The sequence below is a fragment of the Eupeodes corollae genome, chromosome 3 (genome assembly GCF_945859685.1).
Source record: "Eupeodes corollae chromosome 3, idEupCoro1.1, whole genome shotgun sequence".
Taxonomy (NCBI): domain Eukaryota; kingdom Metazoa; phylum Arthropoda; class Insecta; order Diptera; family Syrphidae; genus Eupeodes; species Eupeodes corollae.
Window position 1 is genome coordinate 116,347,400 of NC_079149.1, and position 24,166 is coordinate 116,371,565.

Genomic DNA, 24,166 nt, shown 5'->3' on the forward strand with positions numbered 1-24,166 from the left:
GCCATTTCATTTTTCTTCTAAGAATGCTCATACCCAACTTTGTCATAAGGTATATTACGTAAAAAAAGATTTGATTCTAAAATTTATTGACACTCGAATGACAGCAACAAAAAATAAAGTCACAAACAAACAGGCATAAAATAAAACCTAAACTTTTAGAAATTGTTAGAATATGCAAAAACTTTCATTTTATTATATGAATACTTCCCACAAACAATATTGTCCTGAATAAATGAATTTATTTTTCAAATATTTCTCTATAAATCATAAAATTTTTAAAAACACTCATTCTACACCCAATATTTCTGTGGGTGGTGGGGGAGTATTGTGTCAATGGGAACTGTCGACCGTTAAAGTCCCTATATAAGTATGCATTTTCCAAAAACAACTAAAATCCCTGCATTGAGCATTCAACATTTTACTACGAGTTTCGTACGAGAGTAAATGCAGGCAGAGATTGAAAAGTTTTCTGCACAAAAATATTTCAAAAATTCTTTAGTTTTATAAACCAAAAATATAATAATATAATGGTTCGGAAATAAGTCGCATTGTGTTTTTAAACTATACAATCCCACAACGCAACGCCTCATTGTGTTGTTTTTTTTTTGTTTTGTATTTTTGATCAACACCACAACTTTATTAACTTTCATAATATAATTTTAATTTATGACATTTTAAGAGTAAACTTTATAACACCACAAGAATGAACCAACCGAACCGGGCGGCGGCAGCGGCGGCGTTGGTGATGGGTGTGTTTTGTTTGGATTCTTCTGTACGGGAAATTTACAACAGCCAGCGTACTGGAGCTGGAGCTCTATGAGCAGAGCACTTTATAGTCTATGACAAAACTCTTATATATATAAAGGGATGCTGTAGAGTTAGGGTGAAGGTGCATTGTTTTTTAGGATCCCTTTTTCTTGTTTTTGTGTTTTTTTTTGTTTTTGTGGGTGGGTTTTTGTGTGCTTTAATTTTACTGGACTTTTTGTTTTGATTTATATTGTTTATACTTTTTTTTGTTGGTAGGGAATTTGAGAAGATATTATATATAGGTTATGTACAATAGGGTTGGTACTTCTGCTTTTGGAGTATTTAACAGATGTTTTGAATTAGAAACAAAAAAAAATTAAAAATATGGAGAGTTCGAAGTTTGGTGTTGTTTTACGATTTTAAAATTTAGCTGAATTTACATTTTTAAATTAAGTTAACTGATTTATGATTTGTACTTTGGGTATTTATTTATCGATGTAGTCTATATATGTATATATAGCTTTTAATCCATTAAATAAAGTAGAATTGGATCAAAGAAGGGGAGGAGGTCACATCGCGAAAGCATATTTAATGGACCAGACTGGACTTTTCATTATACTTATAAAACTCATAATAATACCCACATTTAGTAATAAAAACGTTTAGTACTTTATAACTAAGCGCTTTAGAAAAGCGGTTCAAAACATCAATACTTTTTTGAGAAATACGTGCTTTTGGTATCAATGATTCTCTTCTTCTTTGCATTTGTAATTACCTTTCTAAGCTTTCAATATAACTATTGAATAGCTTCCCATCATAAATCAAAACTGGTCTGCCAAAGGGCTCCGTTCTGTCTCCAACTATTTTCCTCATATTCATAAATTATATTTTGTTTCTTTAAACTATTTCGCTGATGACGAGAGCATCAGTTTTTATATTATCGTCTAGATTCACAATTTTCCTTCCGATATGGAACTTAAACGACAGTGCAAGATAAGTTTATTAAACTCAAATCTTGACATTATTGTTCAATGCTGGAAAAAATTTACCACAAAGATTTCAATGTTTCAAAAATTGAATACTTTCACCCTTAATGTCGATTTGCATGAGCATACTTCGATTGAAGAAAGTAATCTGCTTTTAATACTCGTAGTATGTATGGATTACATCTAATGGAATGATCACATATTTTAAGTGGTTGAAAATGCTGTTAAACTGGACAAATATTTTACATATTTATCATTAAACCTTTCATTTTAAGTTTGACACACCTCACATTTTAAGGAATTGTCTCTAACAATATTAAGATTTTTGGCCAGAATTAAAAAAGTTTTGCGAATGGTAGTTCATAAATCTAAAACCAACAAAAAATCCTTATTTTGGTAAGAAATTTTCTAAGGAAATATCAAGTTCAACCACTCGCACTTCCAGAATTGCCTATAAAAATAAATAAATTGGGTGGCGCAACAGTTTGTTGAGAACTAGGCCCTAGTGACTTACAACTGTCAACCATTCCTGTGTGCGAGTAATGTTGTCAGGAATGGAAGGGACCTACAGTTTATATGCCGAATCCGAACGGCTAATTTGAAAAAGCACTTTTTCATGACAAGAGTTATTCTTGGAGAATTTGTCAATTCCTCACAAGAGGCAGTACCCGTGAAAAGACTTTACTCGTAGATGGCATAGGCAAGGACCGAACCCAAGACCTCTGGCATGACAGTCCAACGCACTAACCATCATGCAACGGGTACTAACAACATTTTGGATCTGTGTTATCCTTGAGCTTTATTTGGCGTATTTTTTATTTTCTGTCAAACCTTAAGAGTGTGGAATGCCTTACATACTTACGTTTTCCCTCTTTTTTATAATAATAACTTAAAGGCCAATGCAACCGTTATCTTCTCTTAAATCCCTCCCAATTTTGCGTATACTCGCATTATGTTTGAACTTTTAAGATTGAATGACATGCATCATAACTGACGAGTATCAATTTAGAGTATACCATTTCTTCTTTATTCCCAACGACTTTTTAAATATTGACAGAAACAAATAAATACAAACCCCAGACATAAATTCAAAAATGCATTCATTCACGTTCCATTATACAATTCATATACCTTTTTGAACTGCAAATGAAATTAAGTGAAAGTAAATAACCGTAACGTAACCATTTGGTTTAGGTACCTATACTCCTTGTGCAATATTGATCTAGGACTACTACTATAGGACCGCATTCAACCAAAACAAATAAAAACCAGACACTAAATAGAAGGGGCGATTGATTCGAGTCAATAGAGAAAAAGGCTGTATTTATATTGTGCCTAACTACGTTAATAAATTTATAGAAAAAAAAGTAAAAAAAAGGTGGAAACAACTCCAGACAGCAGAAGAAAACTATAGACAAGATGTCTCTATGAAGGGAGTTACTGTTCAATTTAAGCGTTGGTGTTCGGAAAAACAAGGAAACTATAAAATTAGTTATGAAGCTTGAAATGTTGAGATTGATTTTTAAATATTTATGCATAAAAATGTCCAGTAAAATGTCAAAAGGGGAAATTTTGTAATTCTTTTTAAAAGGGCGTCCCGCGATTCTATCCGTTTGTCTGTATTTGATTTTTAAGAATGTCCTAAAAATTAAAAAAGTGACACTTTCATTAAGCTAATGGCAAATTGAAAATAATGAACGGTTTATGTGTATTAAAAAATCTGTCTCTCTATAATTTTTAAGTTTTTTTACTTCTTTAAGAACAAAATATTTTAAAAGTCTCACGCAAAATAGTATTGTCTTAGATTTTGTATTTTCGCATTAAAATCAATCTACGAGTGGGCATACTGATAATGACTACCAAAAGTTGCACCCGAAAAAAAAAAACATATTAAGAAAACTGTTCGAATTCTGGAATCTTTTATATGTAAGGAGTCACCCAAATTAAATAGTTAGACCATATTTTGCTGGACAACAGTGTTCTTAAATAGTTGTTACTTTAGCCTTTGGATTGTGTAAATGTAAGCTTAAATGTTGACAGCCTCCTTAAGATAACATTAAGAAACATATTTATGCGGTGCTCCAAAACTCAGCTTTATGTTAAGGGAATGACCCCCTCCCGATAAAAAGTCAGAATCCATACCATTGGTATGAAGGCAATATCTTTAATTATTGCCAAGATCTTTGAGTTGAAAAAAAAGTTCGAACAACTTTTAGTAGTATTTTTTTTAGGGGTGTAGGAAAAAGCTTTGACTTCATATCTCCTAAAAAGTTTGCCTCAAGTCAAACAAGTTAATTTTGTATGTATTATTTCTGATGTATTATCAGATTTTGTTAACAAAATTTTCGAGGTGAACAAAATAACAATTTGCTATCACGTTTTAATTAAATTCGATAGCGTTATTAGTTCGCGAAATATATTTTGTCAACCACATTTGTTACTCTAACTGATAACTTCCCATCCCGTCTCTCGATTTGTCTTGCTTAAAAGTTTGTAGGTTTCCGTGTTTTGTTAAAAAAGCTGTCAATTGAATTATTCTTAAAAATTTTAAAATTACCAACAATATTTTGCATATAATTAAATAATTTAATTTTAAAATCTATTTTTGTTAGCGAGAATTTTAGCCGAAAAGCAATTTTTACCAATTCTAGTCGCATTTCTTAAAAGTTTTTATTTCTTATACAAACACATACAAATTGGACGAATGAAAATTATTTGAAGTCAATATCTTCTATTGTTCACGAGATAGCGAGAACCCAACATTAATTTTTACCAATTTTGCATGTTTTTTCGAAGATTTTAGTCTTTTTTTATGAAAAAACGTACTGTTGGATTTTTACAAAAAAATTACTGAATGTCCCAAATAATATTTTCTGTGACATGAAATTTGTGTTAAGTCAATATTTTTAAGTTTTGAAAAGATGTTTGAGTCGAAAAGCTATTTTTACCAAATTTTAATATTTTTTTTTTAAGTTTTAATTTTTTGTAAAGAAAACTGTCAATTCAATTTTTCTCAAAATTTTACTGAATATTAACAAGAGTATTTTTCAAAAGCTAAAATTAGATAAATAGCCAATATTTAAAATTTTTGAATAGGTATTTGATTCGAAAATCAATATTTATCAATTTTGGCTAATGTTTTTTTTAGGTTTATATTTCTTATAAAAAAAACTATAAATTCGATTTTATTCAAAATTCTACCAGATGTTAAAAACATTATTTTTAATTGCACAAAATTATTTTGGAGATAGAATTATTTTTTGTTCGTAACATTTCCGAGCTGACAAATATTTTTTTTTTCAGTTTTTTTTTGATATAAAAAAAACCATTAGTTAAAACTTTTTCCAACAATATCTTTGTTTTTTATCACGTTACTATATATAATATAAAATTTAATTCAAGTGTTTAGTAGTATTGGTTTGTGAAATATTCAGTGATACCCAAAATGTTCACCTTTTATTTAAATTGCTATGGTAAAAAAACACCCTTCCAATTTTTCGGTCATATTTCTTAGAAAACAAGGCGTTCACCTTGATCGCTATGATCTTCTCTTGGCCTGCTATAAGAATTTATAAGTATTAAGGAGAAATCTGATTATATTATGTTGAATATCTTAAAAACTAGTGAAATGATGAATCTAAGTATAGCTTGTAAAACTTAACTTAGACCGACTTTTACTCTCTTGTGTCAAAAACCATACACTCTGTGTTTGTTCTCTTTTTTCAATGCAATGTAATTTATTACTGTTTTTGTGTTGATATTTTTCCTCCACAAAACTATATCCACTTTTATTTCTTTAACGGACCATTGAAGCTTTTTGGCAATTTTTTCAAATTACCATCATTATATCCCCCGGATTAAATGCAATTTTTGAACCGTGTTGGGGATACAATTTAAAACAATTAAAATAAAATAAGTTTTAATTTAACGTTTCTGTTTTTTTTGCTTTGTCTTATCGTTAAGCACATACTATATACACTTTACGTACTCTTGGTATTTAATACTCCCCCAGCCAATATTGACACAATGCAATCAATTTGCTTTAAATTCGTATATCTGGAGTTTGAATGTGATGAGCGTTTAACAAGGCATCGCCATTAACCATCGCGTGTTATGTCGATTCACAAGAGAACCAGATAGTGAATGGGTGTATAAACTGTAAAGGGTGTACAATCATACGTATAATGCCCTTTTTTTACACACAAATTCAATTTAATGAGTCGATAAAGAATGCATTTCATTCACTCAATGCTGATGGGACTGAAGTTGCCGAAGGCACTAGGGGGGCTGCTCTGCTCGCTGATGCTTCCTTTTATTATATACTCTGAAGGAGCGCTTGAGTTTTAAATTATTGTGGAATTGGCATCAGCCATAGTGACGAGGAATTTTCTACGCTTTGTGGTACATATACCGTACACCCAGAGAGATACACGATTTTTGGTATATTGTTATCCTTCTTCGGGGGGAAGAGAAGATTGTGTCTGAAAACGAAATTTAATTATTTCGACTTAAGCTATATACATTAGTCATGGCTCAATTAATTAACTACAATTGGTCGACATCATGCAACTTCGATTCATTATGCCAATACAAACAATAAAACTAATGGACGTGAAACAAGATATCATTCTTCAGGTCATTAGGTACCAAGGAATCGATTAAATTTTATACATAGAAATATGCGCGAACGGGGTCGATTTGTGTGCTTATTGGAATTCCCTCGATTCCTTTTGAACTCAGGTATAGGTATTTTATGTAACTTAAATTCAAGAGCATCTTTAGCTTTTAAGCCTAAAGAAGAAACAAACTCACACTTGAAGGCTTAAGGCACGATTTCGTTGCTCTGGATATGGACTTGTACCTTTGGGATAACTTTTTGTGACCAGCAGTCCGGATCAGAAAGTATTTTGGTTTTTATACAGGTATTAACACTGTTTTCATCGACGATTTTCATAGCTTTAATTCCCTATATTTTATGATATAAAGGCATGCATACTGTAACATATATAGGTCGTATGTAAAATTTCAGGCTCCTTTCCTTTGTGTCATTTGTGTTGTCCTTTAACAATTATTATCTACTATCTGTTTTTATGTAAGCTCTCGCGAAAGGCGTCCTTATTTAAGTTAAATTTCATTATTTTACTGCAACATGAACTGAATTTCCTTCTCTTTGTTATTAATTTTATCACGCATCAGTTACATCCTGGTATTCGACCATCGAAAAACAAAAGAACTCCTTCCGGTCATATGTGTCATTCTATAAAACAGGTACAGGGTGTAGATAACTAAAACTGGTAAATAAATTCCTTCCAAGTTGACATTTGCAATTTTTTAAAATATAAATTAAAAGAAAACTGAAAAGAAATGAATACATTCAATAATTTTATGAACGTTCTAAAATACAAATTTTGAACAGGGTGACTACCCTACAACCTATGTGTATGTGTAAACTTGTTAAATACACTTTTATTTTTAAGTTCTTAGTTCATTTAAATAATGAGATGAATTCATTTTGCTTATCCAATTGTTTCTTAAATCAAAATCCCTTTATAAGTTCCTGTGTGAAGTTTCAATCTTATTTTATAACACCCTGTATGTGTGTTTACTACAGTATACGTATACATGAGTGGACTTCTATATGTTTCAGAATAATGTGAATGCGCTCTTCAGGGTGCATGCACCCAGAAAACTCAATTATGCCGTCCATCCACCCTTCTTCACAAACACAAAAGACTTAGTGTCGTCGTTGTCGTAAACCGAGATGAGCTTTATAATCCCGATTTTGCCCTTATAACGACTGCTCTGATGCCGTGTTGGTCGACACACACAGAGGGGTTGCACACTGAACAGTGCACAGGCATCAAATAAAACTAAATTACTCCCAGGACAAGACTAGAAAACTAGGACTTGAAAATCCGGACAACCATCGCATTGTATCGCCAACATGACTTTTCGTGAGTAGACGAAATAATGACGGATCTGCAATGTTAAACGTATATACATACATAAGTTACAATTACTCGTAGCTTTAACGAATAAGTTCATTTAAACTTGAAACAATGTTTTATGGGTTGATATTTTTTGTGTTTATAGTTTTTTTCTCTAATTAATAAAAAATACTCATCACTGACTTTACATACATTTTTTCTTGTATCTTATTAAGGGTCATTATACTTTTTACCATGTTTTACTTTTGGGGTGTGCTATTTTGTGGGGAGTTTGATGCAGAAAATTGAGCACCATATTGTTTTATCAAAAATAATATGCGGGTCACTGGAAAATAATGTTATGTAGGTTTTGCAGATATAATAAACTCTTAATTGGCATACATTTTGTATGTCATTTTCGCCTAGCCAAATTACCCTTTTAAAGGACTTTACAATAACTTATGGGGGTGTTATTAAATTTTGAAAGTGATACATTTTTTTTAATGCTTTAGATATTTTGTCTTTAAGTATATCAATTCTTACTCTCATCCTACCCAGCAGTAAGCATCAGCTGATCTAAATATATAGTGGGAAGAAACAGTTAATCAGTGCAATGATGACAGTATCATCACTATCAGAATAAGCTGGGTTAGATAATAACTTGAGTAAAGAATTAATCATCGTTCAAAATAACCTGGACTATAAATTAACTGGGGTTGGAATTACCTGGAATATAAAAAGAAACTGATTTCAAACATAGGTGACCGTCCGTTGAGAACTATGGCCTTGTGACTTACTACTCTCAACCATTCCTGTTTGCGAGTAACGATATCAGGAATGGGGGCTTATTTGAGAATACACTTTTCATGACATGAATTACTCTTGGAGAATTTGTCAATTTCTCGTAAGAGGGAGTACCCGTGAAAAAAAACTTGAGGTGGCACAGGCAGGGATAAACGCAAGACATCCGTCATGACAGTTCAACGCACTTTTTTTTATAAATTCATTTTTTTTATTCATTAGTACTTAAAACTATCTTGAAGCTAGACAAAAAGTCATAAGACTAGCTTAATTAACCATAACTTACAACCAACTTACTGGTCCAATACGGAACCTCTAAATTAAACAATAATACTTAATTCTAATAATTTTAGGCCCTAAGATCTATTTGACTTCAATTAAATTTTACTTATTTTTTTTTCATTAGAAAATTAATAAAAAATCTTATTTGAATACCTTTTTTTATTTTTACTTAAAAACTACTTAAAACTAACTATTCTACCTATAAACTACTTAAAGCTAAAAAAACCACAGCAGCTAATATAACTATCTAACATTTGTTGTTTTTATTTTTTGTTTTCCTTTTTTTTTTTTCTTTATTTCATGTTTTTTTTTTGTGCCACGTACTTAAAACTAAACCCTTAAACTATAAAACAAGTATGTAGGCGGGCCATGGCTTAAAACCCAATCTCGACTACGCACTATTAAGTGCCGATTGAAGCCACCATAACTGGTTCTCCCGCTTTACCCTTCGATTCGGTCCCGTTCGGACACAGCCCTACTGAACCAATGGAGCTCTGATCCGCCTTGTCCCATGACGTCCCGATTGTACAGGAGTCGCCTATCTACGGTTCGTCATCTGACGTGGTAGATTAGCGGGACTGCCAATCTATTATGTATCAGACCGGATCTGTTTAAAAAAAGGAATGCCTCTGGTGGAATGAAGCCAGTCAAGCGAGCACTTTCAAAATACTTGCCGTTCGGATAGAACGCCCCGAAAAGTTGTTGGTCGAAGTAATAGCTCTTGCAATGTGACCTCGAACGAGTTTTATCACGAAATTCGTTTGATTCGACCTTGTATATAGGACCTCGTTGGAATAGTAATCCACGTAAGAAGATTTGGTTGTTCGATATAAGCCAGTAAAGCGTCTTAAAATCTTAAACGTATGAGGACCATGTAGCAAATTACCTTCACTTTGGGGTCAAGCCGATTGCTGTAAATGAGACGTTTCGGCAAAACGAAGGTTCCTTTGGCCCTGGTCAGAGCAGCATATACATATATGTCTGTCGAAATATAAATACTGCTCTAACCAGATGCCGAGGTACTTCAATACACATTTGCTCTCTAATCGTTGCCCGTGAAGATCAACAATGCCCATGTTGCGTCAATTTTTGCACGTATCCCTCGTGGCCCTAGCCAACGGTGTCCGGAACACAATTGTCTCTGTTTTCGGGACATTTATTTTCAGTTTTCAGTCGTCACAATATCGCTGAATCTTGTCGAAATCACGCTGCAGGAGAATTCTAATAACCTCAACGTTTCGGGCCGTTCTGTACGCAATTAGATGGGCAATTGCCTTTGTAAGACTACCTATCAGATCGCTGGTGTAAATGCTGAACAGAATCGGTCAATTCACCTCTCACTGTTGAAGACCATTTTTAATTAAAAATGTTGTGGAAGAAGTTACATTGCCACTTTTGACAACAAACTTTCTGCCATTAAGCATAACATAAAGTATATACAACAATGGTTTGCTTATGCCAAGCCTACTCAGATTAAGGTAAAGACCCTCTAACCATACGGTGTCAAAGCCCTTTTCAAAAACAACCAGAACAGCACGTCATGTGCATTGTTGTTATCATTTATTCCATTCGATATAAGAAACTATTTTAGACGCAGAATAAATTGTGTCATGGCCCGCTTTGATCCCGAACTGTTTATCCGGAATTATTTTGTTGTCTGCAGCCCACTGAGTCAGAGCCCTAATTATCTTCTCGAAAACTCTGCTCATGCTAGGAAGAATACATATCGACCGAAGATTTGACAGGTTATAGTTGTCCTTTCCCTTTTTCGGGAGAGGATAAACAACAGCGGGTATTAAAATATGCATTATTAATTCCATTATTGAAGAGTGTGGTATAAATGTCAAACAGTCCAACGCACTAACCATCATGCCACGGGTACTACCGTCTAACTCACAGCCATTCTTTTTAATTTCTTTATTTTAAATTCTCTAAGTAGTACCCGTGGCATGATGGTTAGTGCGTTGGACTGTTATGCAAGGGGTCTTGGGTTTAATCCCTGCCTGTGCCACCTTAATTTAAAAAAAATCATTTTCGCGGGTATTGCCTTTTGCGAGGAATTGACAAATCCTTCAAGAGTAATTCTTGTCATGAAAAAGTGCTTTTTCAAATTAGCCGTTTGGATTCGGCCTAAAATTGCAGCTCTCTTCCATTGTTGACAACAGTACTCGCACACAGGAATGGTTGAGAGTTGTAAGTCACTAGGCCCTGGTTCAATATATTTATTTATTTTAAATTCTAGGGACCTTAAATGTCCATCAACAAATCGGGCCGATTTATGCAACTTTTGATGACTTAAATTTTTATTCAGCTTTGTGATATTTAAAAACTGAAAATTAAGTCGCTCTGTTTTCCAACTTTCACTTTTTCTTAAGTCACTCGGACATCCATTTTTTATATTGTGACACTTTCAATTTTAATGATCTGCGCAGTTATTTCAGATTTGGATTTTGACTTGTCGATATGTTTTCTATTTTATTTAATGGTTATTATTTTTCCTAAGCTACAAATCTACAAGACTTCATTAAATTACATTCTCGAATCTTAATGCGGATAAGTCCCTTATAAGATTTTAAAGGTGAATACTCGTAATCTTTGCTTTAATTTTTTTGTTTGACAACTGATTTTTATCAACAAGAATTCTTTTAGTCAAATTAAATTACAAAGCTTAGAAATTCGACCCAGTTTAATTAAAGAGGTCTGGTGGCCTTTTTTTCTCAATGATTTGTTATTTTTGTTTTACCTTGAGGGGATTATCGAATTGAAAAAAAATTGTTAGTACACCTTTGAATGTTTTTCAAACTATTCAAAGGTCAGTAGCACATTAAACTCAATGTTAAGCATGATTTTAAACCCCCCTTTCTGTAAATTGATATACAATTATTATTGGAAAATTTATATCTATACATTTGGAAGATACTCTTGAAAAACTGTAATCTAAATCTATGTTCTGTGTGTATGGAGCATCTTTGAAAATTCAATAAATTTCAATTCCCTACATCTGAAAATTCGATTTTATTGAACTCTGTTGATAATAGAGTCATTTCTTGTTAAGGGTTATTTGAGATTAAGATAGCATCCCGAGCCACACCAAAGTGAAAACCAAGTCGAAGAAGACGAAAATAATGATGACGACGATGATGAGGAGTACAAACGCGCCCAATTCGATTATCGTCACAAATTCGAAAAGGGTGATTTTGGTGCGCTGCTGCGCTGGCTGCGATGCGATGATGGTTTCATGGGTCTTACAGTGGTGCACACTAAACGCGAGTATACTCGTTCCAAAGAAAGTCCATTAATTATTATTTCGATAAATTCAAGTGGCACGTCATTTGTTCAAAATATTTGTACGCTAGGGGATGGTAAGGGATTTGTTTGTTTGTTTGTCCACGGGAAGCGGCAAGATGATGATTTTGAGATGATGCACAAAAACAGATATCAGGCAACTGCGACTGCGACTGCGAGATAAACACATAAATGAACTCTCTCAAACAAAACACAAGGAAATGACAACAAATTGACCCAATAACTCATCCCAGGCAGATGGCTTCCTGTATATCTGCCCCATATGGACATCGGACATGCGGATGTCATGTTCAGCATGTTGCCACCTTAATCTCTCTTCTCTGGTGTGCTTTTGCTGCATAAAAGGGTGAGCCACGATTCCGATGATGATGATGGGTATCTTCTTTGTTGCAACGACCACTATACCTATCTACACTTCTTGTATACCCTATACCTTTAGTGATTCCTCACATCCACGTACATTTTAGTGGCTTTGTCATTCAATGAACAAGGAGACAAAGTGTGCAGGTTAAAGACTGGTCGGTGGCTGGTGGCCATCGTCGTCGTTCGTCGTGCATCGTGCTACCGGCAATTCAACCTGGTTATTTGATCTCTTCTTCGCCTTGTTCGCCATGAAGATGCCATATCACCATTGAAGGTATGTTACATGTGCATATATGGAGTTGCTGCTGCTATTCGACTTGGTGCGGTTCCTTGAAGGCAGACGGATTCACGTTACTTGATGTAGGTATAAGATATATGTACCTACTTATTGTAAGTCATTGTATGTACCTTCGCTGAATAATCACCAGACAGTTCGCGAACTGTGCTATCCAAGGAAGAAAAACATTATTTACATTACAGTACACACACAAAAAAAATACACAGCACCAGCAAAAGGGCGCACCTTGACACTTGCATGCCAGCCAAAGCCACAAGCCAAGCCAAGCCAAGCCAGCCACAAAAACCCATCTATGGCATTGGTATAGGCTTTTTAGTTTTTGAATGTGCATTTGATACATAATATGAAAATGCAAATATAGAAAAAGGTGTAAGCAGATACAGCTTTAAGTAAAATTCTATAGACGAATAGGAAGAGATAATAATGAACGCATAGAAATAGAATCAGACTCAAGGATTTGTGCTATGCACATATCCAGAAATGTCAACCGAAACCAAGGTTTTAAGATATTTTATGCAACGCATATGGCACATCATCGCAGAATTAGGTTAACTAGAGTTTGTGCGTTATGAATTTTCAAATGAGTTTCAAGGAAAATGAATCCTATGGAAATAAAATAAAACAAAAACAAATTTTTAGAGCTGATTTCTTTTTTTAATTGAATTTTAATGGATTATTAAAATTCAAATAACTTATAAGAAATCAACGTGGGCTTATCAAAAATAGAATACAATTTTTCACTGATTATTCGATGTAAATCTGGATCGTTTTGATACATTTTTATAGGTCGGCTTGAGTTCTTGTGTTAATTAAACTTTAAAAAAGATGGAATGCGAGCCACACTGATACCTTCCCATCCCGTCTGTCGATTTGTCTTGATTAAAAGTTTGTAGGTTTTCGAGTTGTGTTAAAAAAGTTGTCAGTTGAATTATTCTGACAAATTTTAAAATTACCAACAATATTTTTCACATCAAGAAACAGTTTAGTTTGAAAATCTAGTGTTCTTAAATAGATTTTTAGTCGAAAACAAATTTTTAGCAATTTTAGTAGCATTGCTTAAATGTTTACAAATTGGAGGAATGAAATTAATTTGTGAGATATTAAGAACCCGCCATAAACTTTTACTTAATCTGCGTACTATTTCTTGTAGATTTTATTTTTATATGAGAAACTGACTGTTGGATTTTTATAAAAAAAAAATTACTGAATATCGAAAACGATATTTTCCGTGAAATAAAAAGTTTGAAGACAATACTTTTAATTTTTGAAAAGTAAATTTTTCCCAATTTTTGGAATTTTTTTTGGAAGCTTTTAATTGTTTGTAAGAAAACTGTCAATTTGATTTTTTTCAAAATTTTTCGGAATGTTGAAAACAATATTTTTAAAATATAAAAGTAGTTTAAGCCATAATCTTAAATTTTTGAAAAGATATTTGAGTTGAAAATCAATTTTGACCAACTTATATGAAGGTATTTTTTAGGTCTTTATTTCTTGTAAAAAAACTGTCAATTCGATTTTTGTCAACATTTTTGGGAATGTTGAAAAAAATATTTCTTAAAAGATAAAAGTAGTTTTAAACCAATATCTCAAAGTTTTGAAAAGATAATTGTGTAGAAAATAAATTTTTAAAAATTTGTATTCATTTTTTGTTTGGGTTTTTATTTTTTGTAAAAATACCATCAATTAGATTTTTTCAAAATTTTACAGAACGTAAAAAACAACATTTCTTATAAGTTAAAATTGGTTCGAAATCATAATTTAAAGTTTTAAAAAAGATATTAACTTTTGTTAATTTTTCTTTTAAGTTTTTATTTTTTCAATTTTTCTTAAATTCAATTTTTCTTAAAATTTGTCCTAATGTTGAAAACAATATTTCTTATATTGTTAAATTAATTTGAAGACATAATTTAAAACTTTTGAAAAGATATTTGTGTCGAAAATCAATTTTGACCTACTTTTGTTAACTACTTCTTAAGTTTTTAATTTGTTGTAAAAAAACTGTCGATTCGATTTTGTTTTCTCAGAATGATACTCAATTTTGACAAAAATATTTCTTAAAAAATAAAATTAGTTTAAAATCAATTTCTCAAAGTTTTGAGGTTTTTATTTTTTGTAAAAAAAATTGTAAATTTGATTTTTCTCAAAATTTTACCAGATGTTAAAAACGTTATTTTTCGTTGCACAAAATAGTCTTGGAGATAAAACCATTTTTTTTCGTAAAATTTTTTAGGTAACAAATTTCTTTTTTTAATTCTATTGATTTATATTTTTTTCAAAAATATACCCATGCTAATTTCTTGAGAGCCCTTTCTGCATTATTATCTGTATAACAAAATTTATTTGAAGTCTATATCTTTTCTGGTCAGCTATGGCCGACGAAAAAACTTCGCGAACTTAAGGTCGAACAGACGTACGGTTTCAATTTTTCACCTGACTAAGTTGGCCCAAAAGATCTAAATTTTCCACCAGTTTAATTTCACTATTACCGACCGAGAATGACTTTTCAAAAGTGCTTTAGTTTTACCATTGCTGCTCATCATTGAAATTTAACATATACAATGCTTTATTTAAGTAAATATTACACTATTTTTATTAACAATGTTTATTTAACTTGTAAACTGTCTAAAGATGACATCACTAAAGTGACTACTGCCGAAATAGCGGGCTGTTCAAAACGAAACCTCTTGTTGGAAAGCCCTTCTTTATTATGATTCTTGATTATGTACAAATAATAGAATAATTATTGTTTAAAACTATTTAAATAGTTTGATCCTTTAGGAGTGTTAGATTAGTGTAAACTAGTTATTTTTGTTTGACTTTTAAGTTACCTATTTTAATTTCAATATGAAAATAAAACAAAAGTTTAAGAAATTAAACTTCTTTAAATTTTAATGTAAGTACTCCAAAACCAACGAAACATCAATTACTATAAGAAACATTTTATTCATTCGATACCTTTATGTCACAAGTTTCACACGTGTGTAAATAAAACCCAAGTTACTCATGAGTAGGCATATATATAAATGTTTCCTCTTGTACTTTCTAAAATCCTTAAACCTACTTCATACAAACGAAAACGTAATGATAAACATTCGTTACAACGTTACAACCACCTTTTGAAGGATATCAAATGATGGAATAGATAGAATTGTATTCTAAAATTAAACTTCAAATTTACCCTCATTTACAGGATGTTGCAAATTATGTTAAAGCTTTGGTTGGAGAATTTTTTTTTGTTCTCCTGGTTATAGACTTGAAGTTCAAGTTGTGTTCTCATGCCACTTGAATTTGTTTTTAAATTTATCCTTACTTACTTTTAAGTCTACACTAATTTGCTTAGAAATAAATTTAGATATTTTGTTTTGCATTATTTGTTTTAACTTATGAAAGAAAAAAGGTATTGTTGTATGATGAAGGCACTCTATTAATTTGTCAATGGCTAATGTTTACAAAACCGCGTGGTATTTCATTTTTTATTGTTACTAACATTGTTGCTAACAGATGTCCTATGAAGGTAGGTGTCAAGGTGAGTCAATCAATTTTGTTTTGTATTAGATAGAACATTTGATAAGAATAAATAAATTAAAAGGTGGAAAAAGACATCATCACGCATGCACGCTCAACGCATGTTGTATAGGATTATAATAATACATATAACATAAACAAACATAAGAAACAAGCACACGAACAATAACTTTGTGATATGTTTGTAAAGAGCTGACATGTTAACGTCCATTTAAAACGTTATTTAAACAGTAGATAAAGTTCATTTTGCATAGAAATTAATATTTAATCTTTAACCCAATGACAAAATGTTTGCGAGAAAAGTTTTTAAAGAAATTTTATTGATTAAAGTTGCTAAGACTTATTTTACTTTAAGGGACCATTTTTAAGTTCGTGAAAAGAATGGAACCTAAGATATTATTCAGAGTTTGTTAAAAAAGGTCAATTATATCAAAAACGGATCAAAGCAATTTTGATAAAAAATTTACGATTGTAATATATTGTTGACTATTTTTAATGTTTAAAAAAGTTTATGTTTAGTCAGATAGTCTTAAGAGTCATTGACGGGGTCTGAGGAAAAAACTAAATTAAGATCCGAAAGAAGTTAAGGATATGGTAGTGGTCGTTGTTTGGAGAGTTTTTCACGATTGTAGTAAGATTGTACTCGCCTTCATCATCACTAGGATGAACAAAACAGCCAATACCAAAGTGATTGGTTGCCTATTTTAGATGATTTCTGTCAATTCAGCATATTTTCAATTTACGTCATTACAGTCAGTGGTTTCAATCACAAAATATCAATCTGATGAAGTGGTCGGCTTGAAAGCTAATTGAAATCCTTTGGCTCGGATTTCGTGAGACAATTTTGGATTCATGTGGTAACATGAACGGTACTTTTGTTTTGTTTAAATAACTTATTAAGAGTGTGCGATACTTACCGAGGCACATGATTTAAACTCTGGACAAATTTTGATATTATGGTTGAATGTTTACAAACTTGTTTGTTCAAAAAATTTGTTAATACGGTCCGATTTTTTGAATTAAAATTGTTGACATTTCGACGTTTTAAGGTCCCTAAAGTTTAAATAAAAGATTTTTAGAGCGATGTCCTTACGAGCGTGTATATATGTATACGTCTGTACGTTCAATAAGTTTTTTTCGTAGTCCATAGCTCAAGAACTAATAAAGATATCGAATTCAAATAAATTTTTTTACACAGATAATAATGCAGAAAGATGCAGAGAGGACTCTCAAAATATTGGGCGGTTTTTTTTTTACCATAGCAATTTAAAAAAAAGTGACCATTTTGGCTAACCCAAAATATCTCATGAATCAATAACGCTAGCAACTTGAATTAGATTTAATTTTAAAGTATATAATGTAACGTGATACCAAACTAGTCCATTTTTGGAAAACAATCCAATTAACTTTTTTTTTTATAAATCAAAAAAACTGAACAAAAATATTTGTAACCCCGAATATTTTACAAACTAAAAACGATTTTAAGTTTAATTTTAAAATTTCTTTAATAGTTTTATGTAACGAAGAATAACGTTTTTGACATCTCGTAGAATTTTGGAATTGAAAGATGGAATTGAAAAAAACAATACTTAAACTTGGTAAAAATTTACTGTAGAATCGAATACTTCTCAAAAATTAAAAATTAAATAATTTTATCTCCCAAAAAAATTTGATTTCGACATTCAGTAAATTTTGTATAAGAATTAATGTTCGGTTCTCGATATCTCCTGAACAATAGAAGATATTGATTTCAAATTAATTTCTTTCACCCAACTTGTATTTGTTTATATAAGAAATGAAGGCTTTTAAGAAACACTACTAGAATTGGTAAAAACTGGTTTTCGACTAAAAATCTCTTTAGCAAAAATAGATTTTGAAATCAAACTATTTCATTATATGCCAAATATTGTTAGCAATTTATAAAAAAAAATCAACAGACAACTTTTTAAACAAAACACGAAAAATAACAATTTTTTCAGCAAGACATATTGGTAGACGGGATGGGTTAATATTGTACAATGGAAAGTGGAATATGCACCCGTTTCTAAAGAGTCTATATAAAAATGGAACCTATATTTTCAGATTAACTTATTTCAAAATAAGTTTTTCTTTTATTATTTCAATGCCAATTATTTTCTATTGTTTTTGGTCTTAAGAACGTGATTCTACTTAAAACCTTATTTTTAAAGTTAGAACTCAATCGAAATGTCAGGTTTTATTAAAATCTCCAGTTCCAAATTTTTACGAATGCACTACTTGCAATATAGTTCGTATATTTTGGAAGTAAAAATATTCATCTACTTAATGAATCATCATTTTTAAACAAATAAGAAAACATTACAAACTGATAGCTATTTATCGACTTTTCAAGACTTAGTTATATCAAATTTCCAGATAATTTCTTAAAAAAAAGAATGTTAAATTTCTATTAAAAAAACGAACAAATTTATTATAATACTAATAATTATTCTAAATTCCTAACTTATTTCACACATGTTTAAATTCAGTTTGACTAATTCAACGGAATTAATCATTATCTATTATTTCACTTCATTACAATTCTAAATACTCTTCCTGGAAAAAAGTTTGTTTTCATCATATTAAAAATTACAAGCATCATTTTACACTGATATTAACTTTTTAATAAACCTGAAATAGATTATGCTTTGAGGTTCAATAAAAACCACTTTTCCACTATTTATTCTAAGTTCTATATTTAAACAAATATATAACTAAGTAGATTTATAAAATTCTATTTACAAATATACAGATAATATAATTATCAAAAATATTATTGGAATTAATTTGGTAATTTTCAAATTTAACCAATAATTTCCTCTTGGTATTAGTCACTAGTCAGGTAAACCTTTATCATATACCTACCTAAAAATGATTGTATAAAACACATCAATAATTTTACCTCAAAAAACACTAATCTAAATATCATCACACAACTTATGACGTTACAATCAATTAATTACGTTAATGGTATGGTCATAAAAGATAATTTATTCAAATCTCAATACATACACATACATATGTAGAAATGACGGTTGGCTGGTTTGAAAATTTTATATGGAATATGCTCTGAAAACTAAAATTGCTACTGCCACAAAGGCTTAGGACTCCATGCGACTGTCCATAACTAATTATTTCCTCATTTGAAGTACGAGTACATTTATAACATTTGAGTTCTTTGTATTTTTATTATTGTAATTAGTGTGTAAAAGAACTAATCACCTCATTTTTTTTTATTTTTCACTTTTCTGTTTTTTGAAAATTAAAGTTTGTCATTAACAAAAAACCTTCACGTTTTGACAAAAATTATAAATGGTTATACCCAACTACCAGAATCTGTGTGACAAAAGCCACAACGTTAATAATTGATACTCTTATACTTTTATGGTTATTATATTTCATAAAACATACCTAATATTCGGATACCCTTTACGCCAGATATACATATATACATGTGTACGTTTGTATAGTAAACTTCATGTTTGCAAGAAGATTCCTCTGTTTCCGGTCAAAAGTAAAAAGCCATAAGTTAATTAGGTAGGTAGGTAACTTTTTATATACAGAAGTGCTTTGGAATTTATTAATATCATAAACGTACACACCAACCTAACCTGGTAATGATTTTCAATGCGAGCTCACACTATTAAGAATGTGTGTGTGGTGGGTAAATAATTATTTTGGTTTAATTGTCAAAGGAATTTGTAATTATTATTACTCTTTCTCAGAACATGTCTACAAGTAAGTATCCAAATATCCTGCTTACCTCAAAACCACAAATCAAATCCTTTAATGAAAATTAATAAAGATCTTAAGTAAATAAATCAAAACCACACCGAATAGGTATTGCAACAACAACAACAACCATTCCTAACACAAAACAACCACTTTTCAGGCCTCATAACTAGGGCAATAAATTAACCTGTTGTTGGTTGGTATAAGAATAGCAAAGTGCATTCCACTTCATATTATACCTAAGTATCTATACCGAGTTTCAGTCTAAGTATCTTGAAAATAAATGATGATTATTATAGATACACAACTATCTGTAGGTACATACCTAGTCTATGTCAATACACAATAGAAGTTCATTTCGATACATCCCTCTTCTATTCCCCACTTGTGTGTTGTGTGGCTATATTAAGAGTCTTGAAAAAATCAAATCTATTTTTAAATTCTAAAATTAAACATGTGTATTTTATGTAAATGAGTGCATCTCTAAGAAATCAAAACTATTTGCAACCAAAGCAAAGCAGCAGAAGATAAAACACATTTTGTGCAAGTTCTTTTTTTCTTTCTAAAAAAGATTCACTCTTACTATACGTCGATCATAAGTCGTTGTAACGTACAGTGCATTGCATATTAGATACTCTCGCCGAAGACGACGAGGACGAGCTACGACGACGACACTCGACCACCGAGCGAGCATGACAAATAAAATTCATTTCTTATTTATACTGATTGCCAGTTGATTGCATTCATAGTGTTTTTGCTCGAGCAATTCAAAATATCTACATAAATACAAAAACAAAATAGAATTTGTTGCGCTCGGCGAATTCAGGTTGTCTCTTTGAAAATAAAAACAAAAAAAGTGAGAGTCAAATTGAGAGTGAGAGCCAAAAAACAACCTGTTTTTGAATCCCAGATAAATTCGCCTTAAATGTAGGGGAACGTCCAACAATGTTGTTATGTTGCTGTTGCTGTTGTTTTAAAAAAACAGACTGTTAGTTTGTGGCGGAAAATGTGTTTGAGTGCATTTCATATGAATTCGCTTTATTTTGTGTTTGAATGAGTAGTTTTAAGGTTTGAAGTTTTTAACATTTTTAGTTCTATCGAGCTATCATAGAGGGCAGCAGAAAAATTCAAAAATTTGAAAGCAATAATTGATTGTTTTGGGAGAATTTTATTCGTAAGGATATGACATCTTAAAATAATCTGAAACTTAAATCAAAACAATCCCACACCAAAATAAAGTTCTTCTTCTGAATAAAATTAAATATGTTAATTAAAAAAAATAAATAATAATATCATACAAAAAAGATATCTTCCAATTGATGAACCTTAAACATTTTAAAATAAACCAAAATGCCAATTAAAGCACTTCATTCAAAATTTGAAGTTGAAGTTGTTTGGGGTGGAGAAGTTCGAGTTTAAGAAATGAAATCGATGCAAAAGACACTAAAAATTGAATATTTTTTTTTAGATTGTGCGAATAGTTAATTAGAATTTTTCGTATAAAATGAAAGCTTAAAGTCAAAATTTTCTTTTACATCATAATGATGAAGTGAAAACCAATTTTTGGTACCATTTTTGTATATTTTTATTTTGTATAAAATATTGTTGTTTGGATTATTGAAAAAGTTGAACTAGGTCTAAAAGAGTGAATTTTTATTTTTAAACTACTATCATTATATTTCATATTAAGAAATATTTAAGCTTGAAAATCTAGTTCTGTTAAATAGATTTTTAGTCAAAAACAATTTTTTACCAATTTTAGTAGCATTTTTAAAATTTTCACAAATTGAAATGAATTTTGTATGAAAAAAATGAACTTTTGGATTTTTATAAAAAAAACTACCGAATATCGAAAACAATACTTTCTGTGAAATGAAAAGAGTTTTTGTAGACTATACTTATAATTTTTGAAGATTTATTTAAATCGAAAGTAAATTGTAACCAATTATAAAAACTGTCAATTAGATTTTTCTTAAAATTTCAACAATATTTTTTAAAAGATAAAAGTAGTTTAAAGCCAATGTCTCAAGGTTTTGAAAAGATATTTGGGTCCAAAATCAAGTTTTACCAACTTTTAATTATTTTCTTGTTTGGGTTTTCAGTTTTTGTACAAAAACTGTTTATTCGATTTTTCTCAAAATTTTCCGAATGATGAAATCAATATTTCTTATAAAAAAAAAATAAGTTTGGACCCATAATCTCAAGTTTTTGAAAAGATATGTTTTTATGTTTTTTTTGTTTTTATTTTTATAAAAAACTGTCAAAAAAACGTTATTCTTGGTTGCAAAAATTGTTTTAGAGATGAAATCATTTTTTATTCGTAAAAGTTTCGAGGTAAACATTTTTTTTCAGTTTTTTTTTGATTGACAAAAAAACATTAATTGTTTTTTTTTTCCAAAACTATATTTGTTTAGTATCACGTTTCAGTTTATAACATTTAATTCAAGTCTCTGGCGTTCTTGGTTCGTGATGTATTTACACCTTTTTTTAAACTGCTGTGGTAACAAAACCACCAGTGCAATTTCTTTGAGAGTCGATTCTGCCTCCTTGTGCATTATTATCTGTATAACAAAATTTATTTAAAGTCGATAGCTCTTCTGGTTCATGAGCTATCAATGACGAAAAAACGTGGCGAACGTACGGACGTACGAAAGTACGTACACAGACATCTCTCTTAAAATCTTTTATTTCGACTCTAGGGACCTTGAAACGTCGAGGGATGTCAAAATTTTCAATTCGACAAATCTGACCCATTACAATAACTTCCTATGGGAAGTTAAAAACACAATGAGGCCCACTTTATAAATTTAATTTTGAAACACAATTAATTTTTTTAATTCAGTGTACCTACTCTAAAAACGAATACATATTTTTTGTCAGAGCAAAAATTATAATTTGTTTTCTTTATTTATTTCTTATAAAATATCTATCTCGTTTTTTTTTCAACAATTTTCGAAAACACTAAAATTTTGTATAGGTATATTAAAGAGTAAAATGTTTTCCTCTTTTATTTTTCTATAAATATGCCAGTGTCTTTAATCGAAAAAAGAAAAATGTTAAATCAAAAGCTCTGTAGGCAATTTAAAGTTTGTTTATGCTGTCAAATCTAGTTTTTTAAATTTATTTCAGATAAACCTGTAGGTATTGAACCATGGTAATTGTAAATTTTTCTTAATTTTATTACTTATTATTTTGGTGACCGACAGTATCAACAACAAACTACGACCTTCCGATTAGGAAATGAAAACTCAATTATTTCATTCTTACCTACTTGAAGTACATATTTTAAGCCTAAAAATATTTCAGGCAATTCAATAAGCGCTCAAATTGTATTGCATGAATTATCTCAACATTGCAATTTTAATATATTATATTTATATTATTCATGTACTCGTATAACTTTTTTTCTCTAAATAAGTCACTATAGAGATATGTGCATGCCATTTTGCTAAGTTGCGTGTTATTACCATATTATAATCGAGTGCCGTGTTGCATTTATTATTTAAAGCTGTTTATTATTGTATATTTATATTATATACAAAACTAAATTATGGTTGACTTAGTATTAAACTTAAATTAAAAGATTTTTAGCTGTTCAAAAAACATACACTCAAAAAAATACTCATACGTCCCGCATCCCTTTTTTTTAATCTTTTGCTCTAAATGAGTATAAGATTTTGACCAACGTATATTGCAGATATAATTTACAGCCTCAAAACAAAATAAGGACAAATCACATGCAAATATTATTGATTTTTAGATTTGTAAATATTAAAATAAAAGTTATTTTTGCTCTTACAATGTGGATTTAAACGTTAAATTTTTCTAAATTCTTAATATACTTGTCTTTGTATGCACATATGTAACCTATACATAGAGAGTTTTTCGCGTTGATTGTGTCGAAATGCTTGTTTCCTGTTTTGTTTTGAAATTTCATTTTATTTAAAGTTTCAGTTCTATATTAAAAATTAATAATCCTAACTTTTAAATTCATTTCATGCGTTCAACTTTAATATTTCGCTAGTTCACCAAGATACAAAAGAAAATAATCTAAGGCATTATTGTGGTGGTGGTATTTACTTTTTACTTCACGACCACAGGGTTAAAATTCTCATCAGCTTAACCAACCTAATTGGTACCTACTTGCTCACCTGACTTGAATCAATTTTTTCTTCACGTGC